The 15,422-nt window shown below is 47.2% G+C and overlaps 1 protein-coding gene across 8 annotated transcripts in view; it reads right to left on the bottom strand.

Annotated features, from left to right (window-relative positions):
• BCL9L (BCL9 like) overlaps positions 1–15,422 on the bottom strand; it is a 130,875-nt gene that overhangs the window by 99,564 nt on the left and 15,889 nt on the right. Inside the window, exon 1 of one of the 8 annotated variants that reach the window (XM_039496451.1) lies at positions 14,277–14,360. The exons of the other annotated variants lie outside the window; for them this stretch is intronic. The gene's annotated coding sequence lies outside the window, so the exon portion shown is untranslated. Of the gene's footprint in view, positions 1–14,276; positions 14,361–15,422 lie in introns of those variants that run through there. 8 annotated transcript variants of the gene reach the window in all.

The following is a 15,422-nucleotide window of genomic DNA, read 5'->3' as shown; positions in this document are numbered from 1 at the left end:
GAGAAGCTGCCTGATGGGCAATGAAAGCTGGGAACTCTGGCAGAGCGAACACAGGGGTTGACATTGCTATCAGTACCTAAGCCACAAGGTGGGGCGGGGCTACATTATGAAGGTCCTCAAGGGTAAAGACAAGAAGCTTTTATTTGATATGTAGAGAAAGTGGGAGCTAGCAGAGGGACTCAAGGGGCTGATGTGGTCTATGCAGACGAGCTGAGAAGATGATCTGGCAGCACCATTATGAATAGAAGTGAGGGGAGTAAGAGTGCAGGAGTCAGGGCGGGATAGAGAGAGGGTGCCATAGTCTTACCTCGAGGCCCCCTTCTCCTCCCCCATAAATGAGACATAAAGAGGTAAGGGAAGGAGTAGCCCCGTTCACGCAGCAGAGGAACAAACTCCCTCTCTGCTCAGGCCCATCTACCCCTCCCCATCCCCGATTTCTCTCTGGCAACTTGAGAAATATAAATTACATCAAGTTAATGTTTGTTAATCCCAAAACCCCAACATCTCTCCTTCACGTGGGCCGAGGGAAGCAGACAGTGACAGTGCAGGGCCCTGGAGCTGCCTGTCCTACCCTCACTCTCATAACACCAGCAGCCAGGGCACCAGCCTGACATTGGCAGGGTCAGGGCTGAGAAAGCCACAGCCAGGGCGGGGTGGGTCATGGTACATGCTGCAGAGGCCTGGCCCCAACTCTCTAGTTGCAGTTCAGAGTGGGAATCATCATGAGGCCAGGACATGACTTGGGGCAAAGAGGCAGCTCTTAGGACACTGACCACCCAGAACCCCATTTCTCACCTGAAGGCTGCAGAATGATGCAGGAAAATTCCTGCCTAGGAGTCCCAGCCTCTGCCCCATGCACCTGTGGGACTCATCACCGTCTTGCACTTTCTCCTGACAATGGTACTTGAACTACAGCTGGCCACTCAATGGGGACATCATCCATTTGCCTTGCTCCCAGGGCCAGAGGACCCCATGGCATCCCTGATTCCCCCCAGTTCCCCAGAGCCTCCACATGTGGCCAAGAGCTCCCTCTCCCTGCAGCAAACACACAGCCACAGCCCATCTCTAAGCCTTGAAATTAAGTTAAGAAAAGAAAAGGGTTTCTCTGGGAAGCCAATGAAACGCAAATGAGAACATAGTTCCCATGGTAACAGCAGGATCCAGAGGAAGAAAAGGGGAATGTAAATCGGATTATCAAGGGGACAAATGGGGAGGGATGAGCCACCTGCACCCAGCAGCCACACCAGCCCACTTGCACAATGGCCCACCTGTGCTGCAAACAAGTGGAATCCCACCACGGAGCTGCCCCCTGCCCATCCTTGGTGCCTGCAGACAAAGCTCAGAGTACTTTACACACATCAGTTCATTTAGCCCTACATCTCCCACTGAGGCAAATAGTACAGTACCCACTGTACACAGGGGAAACTGAGGCACAGGGATGGGACTTGTCCAAGGTCACACAGGGAGTCTTTGGCAGAGCCAGGAAAAGTACTCTGGGAGTCCTGACTTCCAGTCTGATACTTAAGATATAGAACTATCCTTCCTCTCTTTGACTGGAATGATTTCTATTTAATTGGGGCAACACATAATCCTTGCTGCCTGGCATTACTAATTATAATCCAGGACTCTCACTCTGCAGACCAAATGCAGTCCAGTGTAAGCAAGCAGAGCTCCCCTCAGAGCCTATAGGAGATGGCCACATTTACACAATAGATGAATTTGGGAACCCCAGTTATTAGGAAAAGACAGGTATTAGTAATGGGGGGATTCGCTTAAGAGAAATATAAAGAGTAGTTGGGTTTGTGATGACAGTTTCATGCGCAGGGCCAATTAGAAAGGCAGAACTGCAGGGTCTCAATTCATGGATGAGATTATGGTGTTTGGAGGAGAGTTTTAGGTTTATTAGAAACTGGGGAACCTTTTGGGAAAGGAGGATCCTATACAGGAAGGATGGGCTCCACCTAAACCGAAATGGAGCCAGATTGCTGGCATGTAAAATGAAAAAGGCCATAAGGGAGTTTTTAAACTGAGGGCTGGGGGAAAGCCGAAGGTGTGCAGGAGCACTTGGTTGGGACACAGACATCCTTTAGGGGAGGACTTATTAAAGGGGATACTCTATATCCTAGTAAAGAGGAGAGGACAGAAGTTGATAAAGTACAGGCAGGAATTCAAGAGAAAAAGTCAAAGGAAAAAGAGTCCCATTCAATTACATCATATGAAGGCAGACAACTAAATACTGACAAACGTTATGAGTGCTTGTATACAAATGCAAGAAGTCTAAAGGGTGAACTTGAGTGCCTGGCATTAAATAAGCATATTGATATAATAGGCATCACAAAAACTTGATGGAATGATGATAATTAATGGGACACTATAATACCAGGGTACAAAATATACGGGAATGACAGAACAGGTCGTGCTGGTGGAGTGGCACTATATGTGAAAGCATTGAGTCAAATATAGTAAAAACTTTAAATGAAGCAAACTGTATCATAGAATCTGTATGGATAGAAATTTCATGCTTGAATAATAAGAGTATAGCAGTAAGAATTTACTACTGACCACGCAATCAGGATGGTGATGGTGAAATGTTCAGGGAGATTAGAGAGGCTACAAAAACAGATAATAATGAAAAATGTTAACTATCCCCATATTGATTGGGTACATGTCACCTCAGGATAGGATGTTTCATAGATCAGAGTCCTAGCACCCAGAAGAGGAGAGGCGAGTCTTGATTTAGCCTGAGGCGGAGCACAGGATATGGACCAAGAGGTGAATACAGCCGAACCACTCAGTAATAGTGACCATGATATAATTAAATTGAACATCCTTGTAGGGGGGAAATACCAAAGAAGCCCAGTAGTGTTTAACTTCAAAAGGGGAACTACACAAAAATGAAGAAGCTAGTTAAACGGAAATTAAAAGGAACAGTCACAAAAGTAAAATGCCTGCAAGCTGCATGGAAACTTTTTAAAAAACACCATAATAGAGGCTCAAACTAGATACATATCCCAAATAAAAAAAACAATAAAAGGATAATAGAAACACCTTTATGGCTAAACAGCAGAGTAAATAAAAGCAGTTAGAGACAAAAAGACATCCTTTAAAAACTGGAAGTCAAATCCTATTGAGAAAAATGGAAAGGAACATAACCTTTGGCAAATGTAGTACAAAAGAATAAGTAGGCAGGCCAAAAATGAATTTGAAGAGAAACAAGCAAAAGACACAAAAACTAACAGCAAAAATACTTTAAGTACATCAGAAGCAGAAAGCCTGCCAAACAATCAGTGGGACCACTGGGCAACTGAGGTGCTAAAGGAGCATTCAAGAAAGATAAGGCTGTTGCAGAGAAGCTAAATTAATTCTTTGCACAGTCTTCACTGCAGAGAATGTGAGGGAGAGTCCCACACCTGAGCCATTCTTCTTAGGTGACAAATCTGAGGAACTGTCCCAGATTGAGGTGTCAACAGAGGAAGATGTGGAACGAATTGATAAATTAAACAGTAATAACTCACCAGGACAAGATGGTATTCACCCAAAAGTTCTGAAATAACTCAAATATGAAATTGCAGAACTAACAACAGTGGTATGCAAACTACTGCTTTTATCAGCTTCTGTATCAGATGATTGGAGAATAGCTAATCTGAGGTGGATTTTTTTTAAAAGGTTCCAGAGATGATCTTGGCAATTACAGGCCGGTAAACCTAACTTCAGTACCAGGTAAACTGGGTGAACTATAATAAACAACAGAATTACTGGACACCTAGATGAACACAATATATTGGGAAAGAATCTAGATGGCTTTTGTAAAGAGAAATCATGCCTCACCAATCTATTAGAAACCTTTGAGGGTCTCAACAAACACATGGACAAGGGAGATCCAGTCAATACAGTGTACTTGGACTTTCAGAAAGCCTTTGACTAGGTCCCTCACCAAAGGCTCTTAAGCAAAGTGATCAGACTTGGGATAAGAGGGAAAGTCCTTTCATGGATCAGTAATAGGTTAAAAGACAGGAAACAAAGCATATGAATAAACTGTCCATTTTCACAATGGAGAGAGGTAAATAGCGGGTTCCCCAGAGATGTGTACTGGGACCTGTGCTGTTCAGCACATTCATAAATAATCTATAAAAAGGAGTAAACGGTAAGGTGGCAAAGTTTGCAGATGGTACAAATGACTCAAGATAGTTAAGTCCAAAGCTGACTGCAAAGAGTTACAATTACAAAGGGATCTCACAAAACTGGGTGACTAGGCAACAAAATGGCAGATGAAATTTAATGTTGATAAATGCAAAGTAATGTACATTGGAAAACATTATCCCAGCTATATACACAAAATTATGGGGTCTAAATTGGCTGTTACCATTCAAGAAAGAGATCTTAGAGTCGTGGCTAGTTCTCTGAAAACACCTGCTCAATGTGCAGCGGCAGTCAAAAAAAATCTAACAGAATGCTAGAAAGGGATAGATCAGACTAAGAAAGGGATAGATCAGTGGTTCTCAACCCACAGGCTGCTTGTGGCCCATAAAGCACAGAGCAGCAGCCCATGTGACATCTTCAGGGCATACAAGTAGTATATATATTGTGCATATGCGGCCCACAGTGATTAATAGGTTGAGAACCACTAGGATACATAATTAGATAAGATAAAATGTCATAATCCCACAGTATAAATCCATGGTACACCCACACCTTGAATGCTACATGCAGTTCTGGTCATGCCATTGGGGGGAAAAAAACAGAAATGGAAAAAGTACAGAAAAAGGTAACAAAAATAATAATGGTTATGGAATAGTTTCCATATGAGGAGAGATTAAAAAAGATTGGAACTATTCAGCATTGGAAAAGAGACGATGGGGGGGATATGATAGAGGCCTATAAAATCATGAATGGGATGGAGAAAGTGAAGAAGGAAGTGCTATTTACCCCTTCATATCACACAAGAGCCAGGGGTCACCTGATGAAATTATTAGGCAGGAGGTTTAAAATTAAAAAAAGAAGTACTTCTTCACACAAAGAACTCGTTGCCAGGGATATTGTGAAGGCCAAAAGTATAACTGGGTGGGTTCAAAAAAGAATTAGCTAAGTTCATGGAGGATAGGTCCATCGATGGCAATTAGCCTTTTGTCAGGGACACAACTCCATGCTCTGGGTGTCCCTTAGCCTCTGACTGCCAGAAGCTGGGCCTGAATGACAAACAGTCGATAAATTGCTCTGCTCTATGTACTTCCTCTGAAGCATCTATTGAGCTAGAAGGACCATTCATCTGACCCAGTATGGCCATTCTTGTGGCCCAGTGCTTCTGAGTGCAGCGGGATGCACGATCCAGGGCACAGGTGTGAAGAGATGGATTCCTAGCGCCAGTGCAGCCAGAGCTGCACCTCAGCAGGATTCTCAAAATTGGGAGACACCCTCCAGCCTAAGCGAGTCCTGCATAATCTGTTCCGTTTCCCAGATCTCATTCTCCCTTTCCCTGTTCAGACTGCCTGGTGCACTCTGGATTTTCCGTTGATGCTCCCTGACCTCAAAAGGGTTAAGTCTCTCAACCATCTCCTGAGGCTTTCGCTGCTTTTTTTCCTGCTCTTTCTATTTTATTTCCTCAAAGACATAGAGATCAGCTGCCTGAATCTGGTTTGACCTCACAGCAGAGCCTGCAGCCGCCCTCACTGCAGCAGACGCTGTGCCTGTGTCTGTGTGCAGAGGGGGTGGTATGCACATGAGGGCAGGGGGAGGGGAGGAACATGTAGATTTGCTTTGCTGGAGCCCATTCGGAAATAGTCATGAATATTTCATGACAGGGAGATTGATTGTTCAGTGAGACCAAGCAGACATGGATCTGAGTGTGTAAGGAACACACAGGGACTGGGGTTTCCCACTCTCGCCACAGCAGACCTCAAACCAGTCTCCTTGGGCCTATATAAAGAGCCCTGAAAACACCAAATGCAGGGGCCCTATATAAGGTGAACAGAGCTACACCCATTTGCTCCAAGCTCCTGCACTAGGAGGATTCACAGGTGCCTAGAGTCACTTCTGACAAAATCTACCAGTATTTTACCCTGCAACTTGTGAACTGTCACAGAAAAAAAAGGGTTCAGTACAGTCCCATACAGCTGATAGCCACCTGCCAGCAAATTTAATTGGCCCCAAGATAGGACATGAAAACAGAAACAATTATCACTCTCAACTTCCAGTCCTCTGATTCCATTACAAAAGAGGGGACAGGAGGTGTGTCCAATGTGGCCATAGCAGTGCCAGCTAATTAATTTTCCTTTACAGGCTGAGTCAGGGCGGGATAGGGACCTTTGTCAGAATTCAAAGTAATTTAGGATTAGGTGCTCCAGGTTCAGTGCTAAACCAGGGGACAAATAAGGGCTACGTCAGGCTAGATAGCACCCAAATCACACCAGATTAGGTGGAAATCCATGAAAACCAAACTAGAACTGGACAATAGGTCCCTGATGGTACTGGATCTGACGTAGGCCCAAACTGTGCAGGCAGGCTAAGATCCAAGGATTCAACTCAATCTCTCAAATTCAAAAGGGGAGTTGGATTTGAGTTCTGCTCCTTGTTTATTTTTAATACACTTTCCCCATCCAGGAGTCCCCAAAAAGCTGGCAAGGGCAGCATGGGGGCCACTGGTATCCATCCAGGGAGCTGGGGAGAATAAACAGCAGCACAATGAGAATGCGGGAGGACACTGGTGTGGGCAGAGCAATGGACACAAGGGCTGAATTTGGTCCCAAGTCTCTTTGTCTTCAAAATGTGAAGGATTCAACAGCAACTTGCCACGTGCATGAGAGGCATGTGGGCGTGCATGCATGGGTAGATGTGAGTGTGCAGCACATTGGTATTTCCTAATGTGGAGGTCTGTCCATCTAGCAGTATTTCACAGATGAGCTGGAACAGCCCGTTATCATGGAGCAAGCAGCAGAGGTGATCCTGCCCCTCCTCTCTACAAATAACAGATTTGGAAAGGCATCTGATCTGCATGTCAAACAGAGACCTAGCAGAGACAGGGCTGAGGGGTGGGGGAGGGGGGGAGGCAGTACAAATCAGCGGGGCCCAGCGGTCCGGAAGGGGGCCCGGCTTCCCCGGTCCTGTTTAGCCGGTCCGCCCTTGCTGGGGGGCCCGAAAAATTTTTTTCACTGGGGCCCAAGCCCGCTCTTGGCAGCCCTGAGCAGAGAAAGGGGTGGAGGCTAGGCAGGCATCCCATAGCTCCAGCCTTTGGGGTCATTGCTTTGGTATATGTGAGGTGCTCAGAGGAATCATCTCTCCCTCCTGTAGTTGAGAGCCAGGTCTACAAGTGAGGATACAAAAGTGCAGAGAGATGGGGACAAAATAGAGGCCTGCATGGACTCCTCCTGAGGGTCGAAACAACAGACTGGACTTCTACATAGATTGCTTCTGTCACCGTGCACGGGCTGAAATTGTGGAAAAGCAACATCACTTGCCCCATAACCTAAGCCGTGCTGAACACAATGCCATCAACAGCCTCAAGAACAACTCTGACATAATCAAACAGGCTGACAAAGGAGGTGCTGTCGTCATCATGAATAGGTCGGAATAAGAACAAGAGGCTGCTAGGCAGCTCTCTAACTCCACATTCTACAAGCCATTACCCTCTGATCCCACTGATGATTACCAAAAGAAACTACACCATCTGCTCAAAAAACTCCCTGAGAAAGCACAGATCTGTACAGACACATGCCTAGAACCCTGACCAGGTGTATTCTATTTGCTACCCAAGATCCATAAACCTGGAAATCCTGGACACCCCATCATCTCAAGCATTGGCACTTTAACAGCAGGATTGTCTGGCTATGTGGACTCTCTCCTCAGGCCCTATGCTACCAGCACTCCCAGCTATCTTCGAGACACCACTGACTTCCTGAGGAAACTACAATCCATCAGTGATCTTCCAGAAAACACCATCCTGGCCACTATGGATGTGGAAGCCCTCTACACTAACATTCCACACAAAGATGGACTACAAGCCATCAGGAACAGTATCCCCGATAATATCACAGCTAACCTGGTGGCTGAACTTTGTGACTTTGTCCTCACCCACAACTATTTCACTTTTGGGGACAATATATATCTTCAAGTCAGTGGCACTGCTATGGGTACCCGCATGGCTCCTCAGTATGCCAACATCTTTATGGCTGACTTAGAACAACGCTTCCTTAGCTCTCGTTCCCTAACGCCCCTACTCTACTTGCGCTACATTGATGACATCTTCATCATCTGGACTCATGGAAAAGAAGCCCTCGAGGAATTCCACCGTGATTTTAACAATTTCCATCCCACCATCAACCTCAGCCTAGACCAATCCACACAAGCGGTCCATTTCCTAGACACTACTGTACTAATAAGCGATGGTCACATAAATACTACCCTATACCAGAAACCCACTGACCGCTATACTTACTTACATGCCTCCAGCTTCCATCCCGGACACACCACACGATCCATTGTCTACAGCCAAGCTCTAAGATACAACCGTATTTGCTCCAATCCCTCAGACAGAGATAAACACCTACAAGATCTCTATCAAGCATTCTTAAAACTACAATACCCACCTGCTGAAGTGAAAAAACAGATTGACAGAGCCAGAAGAGTACCCAGAAATCACCTACTACAGGACAGGCCTAAAAAAGAAAATAACAGAACGCCACTAGCCATCACCTACAGCCCCCAACTAAAATCTCTCCAGCGCATCATCAAAGATCTACAACCTATCCTTAAAGATGATCCCTCACTCTCACAGATCTTGGGAGACAGGCCAGTCCTCGCTTACAGACAGCCTCCCAACCTGAAGCAAATACTCACCAGCAACCGCACACCATACAACATAAACACTAACTATCCTTGCAACAAAGCCCGATGCCAGCTCTGTCAACATATCCATTCCAGTGACACCATCATAGGACCTAATCACATCAGACACACCATCAGGGGCTTGTACACCTGCACATCTACCAACATGATATATGCCATCATGTGCCAGCAATGCCCCTCTGCCATGTACATTGGCCAAACCGGACAGTCTCTACGCAAAAGAATAAATGGACACAAATCTGACATCAGGAATCATAACATTCAAAAACCAGTGGGAGAACACTTCAAAAGGTGGCAATTTTGCAACAAAAAACGTCAAAAACAGACTCCAAAGAGAAACTGCTGAACTCGAATTAATATGCAAATTAGATACAATTAACTCTGGCCTAAACAAAGACTGGGAATGGTTGGGTCATTACACTAATTGAATCTATTTCCCTATGTTAAGTTCTCCTCACACCTTCTATTGGCCATCTTAATTATCACTTCAAAAAGTTTTTTTTCCTCCTGCTGATAAGAGCTCATCTCAATTGATTAGACTCTGCCTGTTGGTATGCATACTTCCACCTTTTCATGTTCTCTGTATGTATAAATATCTCCTGTCTGTGTGTTCCATTCTATGCATCCGAAGAAGTGAGCTGTAGCTCACGAAAGCTCATGCTACAATAAATTTGTTAGTCTTTAAGGTGCCACAAGTACTCCTGTTCTTTTTGCGGATACAGACTAACACGGCTGCTACTCTGAAACCTGTTATTTTATGCTCACCCAGAAGAGAGCACTGTGGTGTGATAGGAGGGCAGAGAAAAAAACCCTTATGAGCAGTATGCTTCATGGCAGGATGCAATCTGGCTGGAGCAAAGGCACCTTGCACTGTCTTAAATCAGTACTGCTAATGTGCACTATCAACAGCTGTTGTACTCCCCCTCAAAGACAGCTGCATTTCAGCAGCAGATGAGTTGGCCCCTGTGCTGTCTATAAAATGTGCCCAGTTAATAAGGTGCTTTGAGTTCCATGTGAGTGAAAGGCACTATACAAATGTAAAATCACTCTACAATTCAGAGGAGCACATAAATCTCTTTTTGGCAGTTGCCATGTTTGTTGCTCATGCAGCATTACAGCTGGTGTCAGCACTTGGGAAAGGATCACACTGAGAGACTACAGCAGAGCTGGAACAATCTCCCTATGGCCTGCCTAAGCTGGACATACATGGGGAATGACAAAGACCCACTGCAGCGGGAGCGGAAGAATTCAGCAGCGCACCATTGACTCAAAAGGGCAATATGCTTCCCTGCCCTGGGGGCTGGTTCAAACCCCAGGAAATCTAGCCCTTCAGCAATAGCGTTGATAGGAAGAATAATCAGGACTTCAACAAAGGGAACCCACAGAGGACCAGGATCCTAAATGTGAATTGAGGTACAGCTACTATACATTTCTTAGATGTTGAGAAGAAGGTATATACTGCTGCCGATACTTTTTCCCCCATATGCATCTTTTCCAGATGAGGAGGGATCATTAAGTATTGACAGTATCTGTTACAACTGGCTCTAGGAACCAAGTATTCTTGACAGTAAAGAGAGAGAAACACACAATGCTTGCCCTTCGCTACCCCAGCCATCCAGCTCTCAGTGCCATTAGAAAAAAAACCACATGGGTTTGGAGAAGTAACCCAGACAGTATACAGAAGGTCCGATGATGGCTGTGATTGAAGTCCACTCCTGTAAGAAAGATGTAACGTGATGATGAACACAAAAGGGTTCAGAGTGCCAAGCAGGGGATGGCTCAGCTTGAATCTACAGCTCAGCAGGACATAAAGTGCCCCAAAGGCTTATTTCTGTTCTCCCCACTGGAAGGAGAAGCTCTTAGTTTTAGCTTCTGTGGGGGATGAAGGCTCATCATGGTTTTTCAAGCCCCTCTCCAGCAAATTCTTTCACTTCCATCCAACTTTGCAGCTGGAAGATCCTTATGTTAATGTCCTGTATGCTTATATCACAAGTCTAGGGCTAGTCCTGAGATGTTTGCCTCTGGCTTCAATGGCAGCGAGACTGGGCTCTTAGCAAACATTCTGAGTCTGCTTTTTTAGAGATTCCATTTCCAGAGCAGGATGGATTCCCCACAATGATCCCCAGCAGACACTACTGAGATCACTGCACATTGCAGACACAAGGGAGGAGGAGAAGATGTTCCTCCAAGGCTACTAGAGTTTTTCTTCTTTGGAATAAGAATGCAGAGGCCAGTGCAAACTACTCACTCGACTCTCTTTAATTAGTGACCATCTGCTTTCATGCAGCACTGTCAAACCAAGAGAGAAAGAGAGAATTTGGCAATGTTCCATTGACTGCTGCTCTCCTAACATTGGTTCCTTACAGAAAGACTTTTTTAAGCACTAACATGCTAAAAACAAAAACAGAGAGACAATGTGGTCTGTTGGATGCAGTTCTGGGTTTACAATGGCGCCAGTGGCGCCAGGCCCATGCTCAGAAGGGGCCCTGGCCTGCTCTGCTTACACTGTGCCCCAAGACTCTGCCAACCTGCTGGCTCCCCCACAACACCATCACTTACTCCTCTTGGCCTGCCTGCTGGCCAGCTGAGGGCTCCTCTCTGCCCCCTGGCTGGACCCCAGTGCACCTCCAGTCTCTGCTTCCCACCACCTGAGGGGCTTCATCTGTCTCCCTGGAGCTGAGCCTCCTGGGACTGGTGCAGAAGCCTGGCCAGTCTCAGTAGTCGGGGGGGGGGGGGGGGAGAGATTCACGGTGGGGTGGGAGAGGGCTTGGCTGGGCCCCTCCAGGCAAGTGAGTCCTGAGGAAGGCCTGCTGGGACAGGCCCAGGCCTGGCTGATTGCGCCACTCCCAATAGGCCGAAGCGATTCCCTATCCTGGGACCAGTCCTGGCTACGCTGCTGGCTCAGCCCAGCCCAGCAGACACAGTCACCTCCCAGCAAGGCCAGAAAGTGCAGCCAGGAGGCAGGGAGTGGGTCTCTGTGTGTTAGGGCACTAGGGGAGTGAGGGCTCTGTGGGGGATGCTGGGTAGTTGTGGTGGGGCTGTGGGCAGTGGTGGTGTTGTGCAGAGTGCTGTTGTGCAGGGCGCTGTGCATTTGGGGGAGGGTCTCGGGGAGGGTGCTGACCACAGGGAGTCTGGAGGGGGAGTTGGGCAGGGCAGCTGTGTGGTGTGGCATAGGTCCACCCCCGATAGGAAGGGGCATGCTGGCAGCACAGGGCCGGGCAGGACATTGTGCGTCTGGCAAAAAATAGTGCCCTCGCACTGGGCTGGTGGAGCAGGGCCGCCCCTGCCATACCATGTCCCTGGCCAGCCCCTTGCTCCAGGGACTGATCTCCCCACGCCATGCTCCATTACTCCCATGGGGGCTCCCACATATATTTGGCACCAGGCCCACAAAAAGTTAATCCAGCCCTGGTTGGAGGCATCATGGCACAGGCGCCAGGAACTCCTGGGTTCTAGTCCCAGATCTGAGACCCCCTGGGTAAGTCACTTCCCTTTGGGAAATGGGGATGATGACACTCACCAGCCTCATGAAGTGTTGGGAGATCTGGTTAATATTTCAACAGTGTTTTGTCTGCTGAGGGTAACCTGTCCCGTCATTTCTATAGCTAAAGGAGGAGTGAATGTGTGTAGTCAGACATGTTCTCAGCTAAGCACTGCTCCCCACAGCCATGCCATCAGGGGCTGGGAAGCTGTCAGATTTCACAAGCTAAGCAGTTTGGGCTTTAGTTAGTAATTGGATGGGGGTTCATATAGGTGCTATAAAAAGTAATGCTGGCAATTCGATTGCTAACAAGTCTGCCACTGAATCCGTAGTGTACAAGGTACTCTGAAGGCCCATCTTTCAGATAAGACTATAACCAAAGTACTGGACAACTACAACTCCCATGACATTTTTTGCAAGAGTCAGGCTGTTAGCCCTAGTGTCTTGGCCAAAGTTCAACTTGAGTAACTACATTCTGCCTCCCTAAATTCCCCCTGCAGTTTGTGTGTGTAAGCAGTTGCAGTGCGCCACCTCAGAGGTAGCTGTATTTAAGGGGTAAGTGAAAACAACTCTGTAAGTGAAGCTTGTTGAGCTCTTTGGGACCCTTGGATGAAAAGAACTATAATAAGCATGCTCAGGTTTTGCACATTTCTGCAATAATGTCTGTCACACAAGTGCTCCCCGCCTATAAGGTGTAGAAGCTTTGTTAACACAAGGGAAATAGTACCAACAGTTCCTCTACAGGTTAACTCTGGTCCAACATCAACAGCCATGGCAACATGGGGAGCCCTGTCGTTGCTCTGCATGAGGGCTTCCCGCACTCAGAAATCCAGAGCAGCAATGGGGAGATTTTTGTACAGCCTCCCTAGTGTGGAAGGGCTGGCTAGTGATCCTGTCCAGCTCTCCTGACCTGAGGAATGCCGGCATCAGGCACATTCTGCCATCCTCATCCCCACTCCTTTCTGTCAGGGACTCAACCTCGCTAGCAGTAAAACTCAATGACAGGAGCTGGAGCTGCAGCACCTCTGTCTGAAAGCTGTGCAGCCTCATTAGCATTCAACACACAGCACAAGCAGCCTTCTAAATTACCCACTTCCCGACTCAGGGCCCTCATGTACCAGTCACATGTACACGGGCACACAGGAACACACAACCCATGGGGCAGTCTGCCCTACTTTACCCACTCTTCCAGTGTACACTCCCACAGGGCAGCCTCTCCTCCCTTGCATATTCACCTCCTCCAATTCTCCTTCACGCACACCCCCATAGGGCTGCCCCCACTCCCTCACTGCCCCCTTTTTTCTGTGCACCCCCCGCAAGCAGCCCCTTCTCCCTTGCACATTCACTTCACCTCATTTTCCTGAACACGAGTGTGTGATCATTGCTAATTCCAGTCAGCTGTACCAATGCAGCTGAGCCACTGTAAAATCCCTCGTATAGCTGCTCTATGCCGACGGGAGAGAGATCTCCCATTGACATAATAAAGTCACCTCCACGAGCCACGGAAGCTATGTCAGTGGGAAGAGCTCTCTCACTAACAGAGTGCTGTCCACATCGGTGCTTCTCTTGGTATCACTTATGTCACTAGGGAGGGTGGGGTGTTTTTTCACACCCCTTGAGGACATAAATTATACCAACAAAAGTGGTCGTGTAGACGAGCCCTAAGTGTTAAATTCCTTATTAAAGGTAGCTGCAGCCACTGGGGGCCTGAACCTGATTAAGCAATTTCACGCATTTCCAAAAGAGGGAGATTAGCAGGATTTCAGGTGCCCTGATCAGCAATGAGCTATGGTAGCAGCTCCCTGCCCATTAACTGTCTTCTGAGGACTGCAGCTAGCCAAGATCTCCTCTGCATGGATACAATGAGTTGAAAAGAGTTTAAAAGTTTTACCCAATTTTTTTTAAAGTGTAAGAAGCTACCAGCCTAAAGCTGCGGAGAATTAAACCCTCTACTCACAGGACAGCAAATGCACTGGCAGCGTTGGGGCTCAGGGCAAGAAGGTAGCTCATTCTCCAGGGCTCATTCAGCCCTTGCCCCTGTGCTGAGTCTGGAGCAAGGGAGTTAATTGTGCTGCAGGTTTGTGAGACAAGGACATTGGACAGGAACAGCTTCCTGTTGTTATTGATCTGGCTGAGTTAGACCAAAGGCCTGGAGAAGAAAAGCTGAGCACCACATTCCTAGTCCCTTCTCCCAACCTCAGTCAGAAGAGCAGAACCTTCCATTACATTAAACATTCTTCCCTCAGACTCCAGGAACTTCTTCACTCCTGTTCCCTCCTCTGCTGAGGGCTCACTCCATGCCCTCCTCCCTTCCAGTTATTCTTCCTTATTTATTAGCATTACACAAAGTGCCTAATTACCAATGCCACTGAGATTCCAGCCAGAAATCCAACTACCCCCTTATCCTCAGCTCTTAATTAAGACGTAGGCTTTAATTACATTTACTGTTTTCATGACAAAATATTTCTCTCTCTCTCTCCGTCTGCCCCCTCCACACAATCATTATAGAGCTCTAATAACAACCTCCCCACCCTGAGGGCAAGGGGGGGAGAGTATCTGTTCTATCTTCCCAAGCAGCTGCTTCCCACCTAGTCCCCAATCACTCATTCCTCAGAGAGCTCCAAGGCCTGGAATCATGCCAGGGAAAGGGGAGGGAAAACACAGGTAACAGGTTGGCACAGCATATTGCTTGGGTTTGATAGAGCCTGCAGGCCATAGTCATGACAGAAGTCTGGGTTCAGGGATGGGCAAAGGTGCAGTGAATGACAGCGAATATGGTGGGATTCCCCTCTATTCAGTGGAAGGATTATGGGGACTCCCAGAAAGTTTCCCACTATACCATGTTGCTCTCCTAAGGAAGACGTCCCATCCACAGGCACCTACATCCTGAGATGCTGCACCCACCACCACCCAAAAACTCTGTGGTAACACTGAGCTGGTCATGGTCTCCATGCAACAATGCTAGCAGCTGGGAGGCTCCCTTGCAGACCTTGAGGTCCCCAAGGATCCAGCCACCAAGCAGCAGCCCAAGAAGTACTCTTCTCTCAGGAGAAGTAGCAGCAATTCCTAGTATCTTGCCAACCAGGAGAGCAGGAAAGGAGTT

Source organism: Mauremys reevesii, linkage group 12, assembly GCF_016161935.1.
Source record: "Mauremys reevesii isolate NIE-2019 linkage group 12, ASM1616193v1, whole genome shotgun sequence".
Classification (NCBI taxonomy): domain Eukaryota; kingdom Metazoa; phylum Chordata; order Testudines; family Geoemydidae; genus Mauremys; species Mauremys reevesii.
This window is presented reverse-complemented; position numbering and strand designations above follow the sequence as displayed.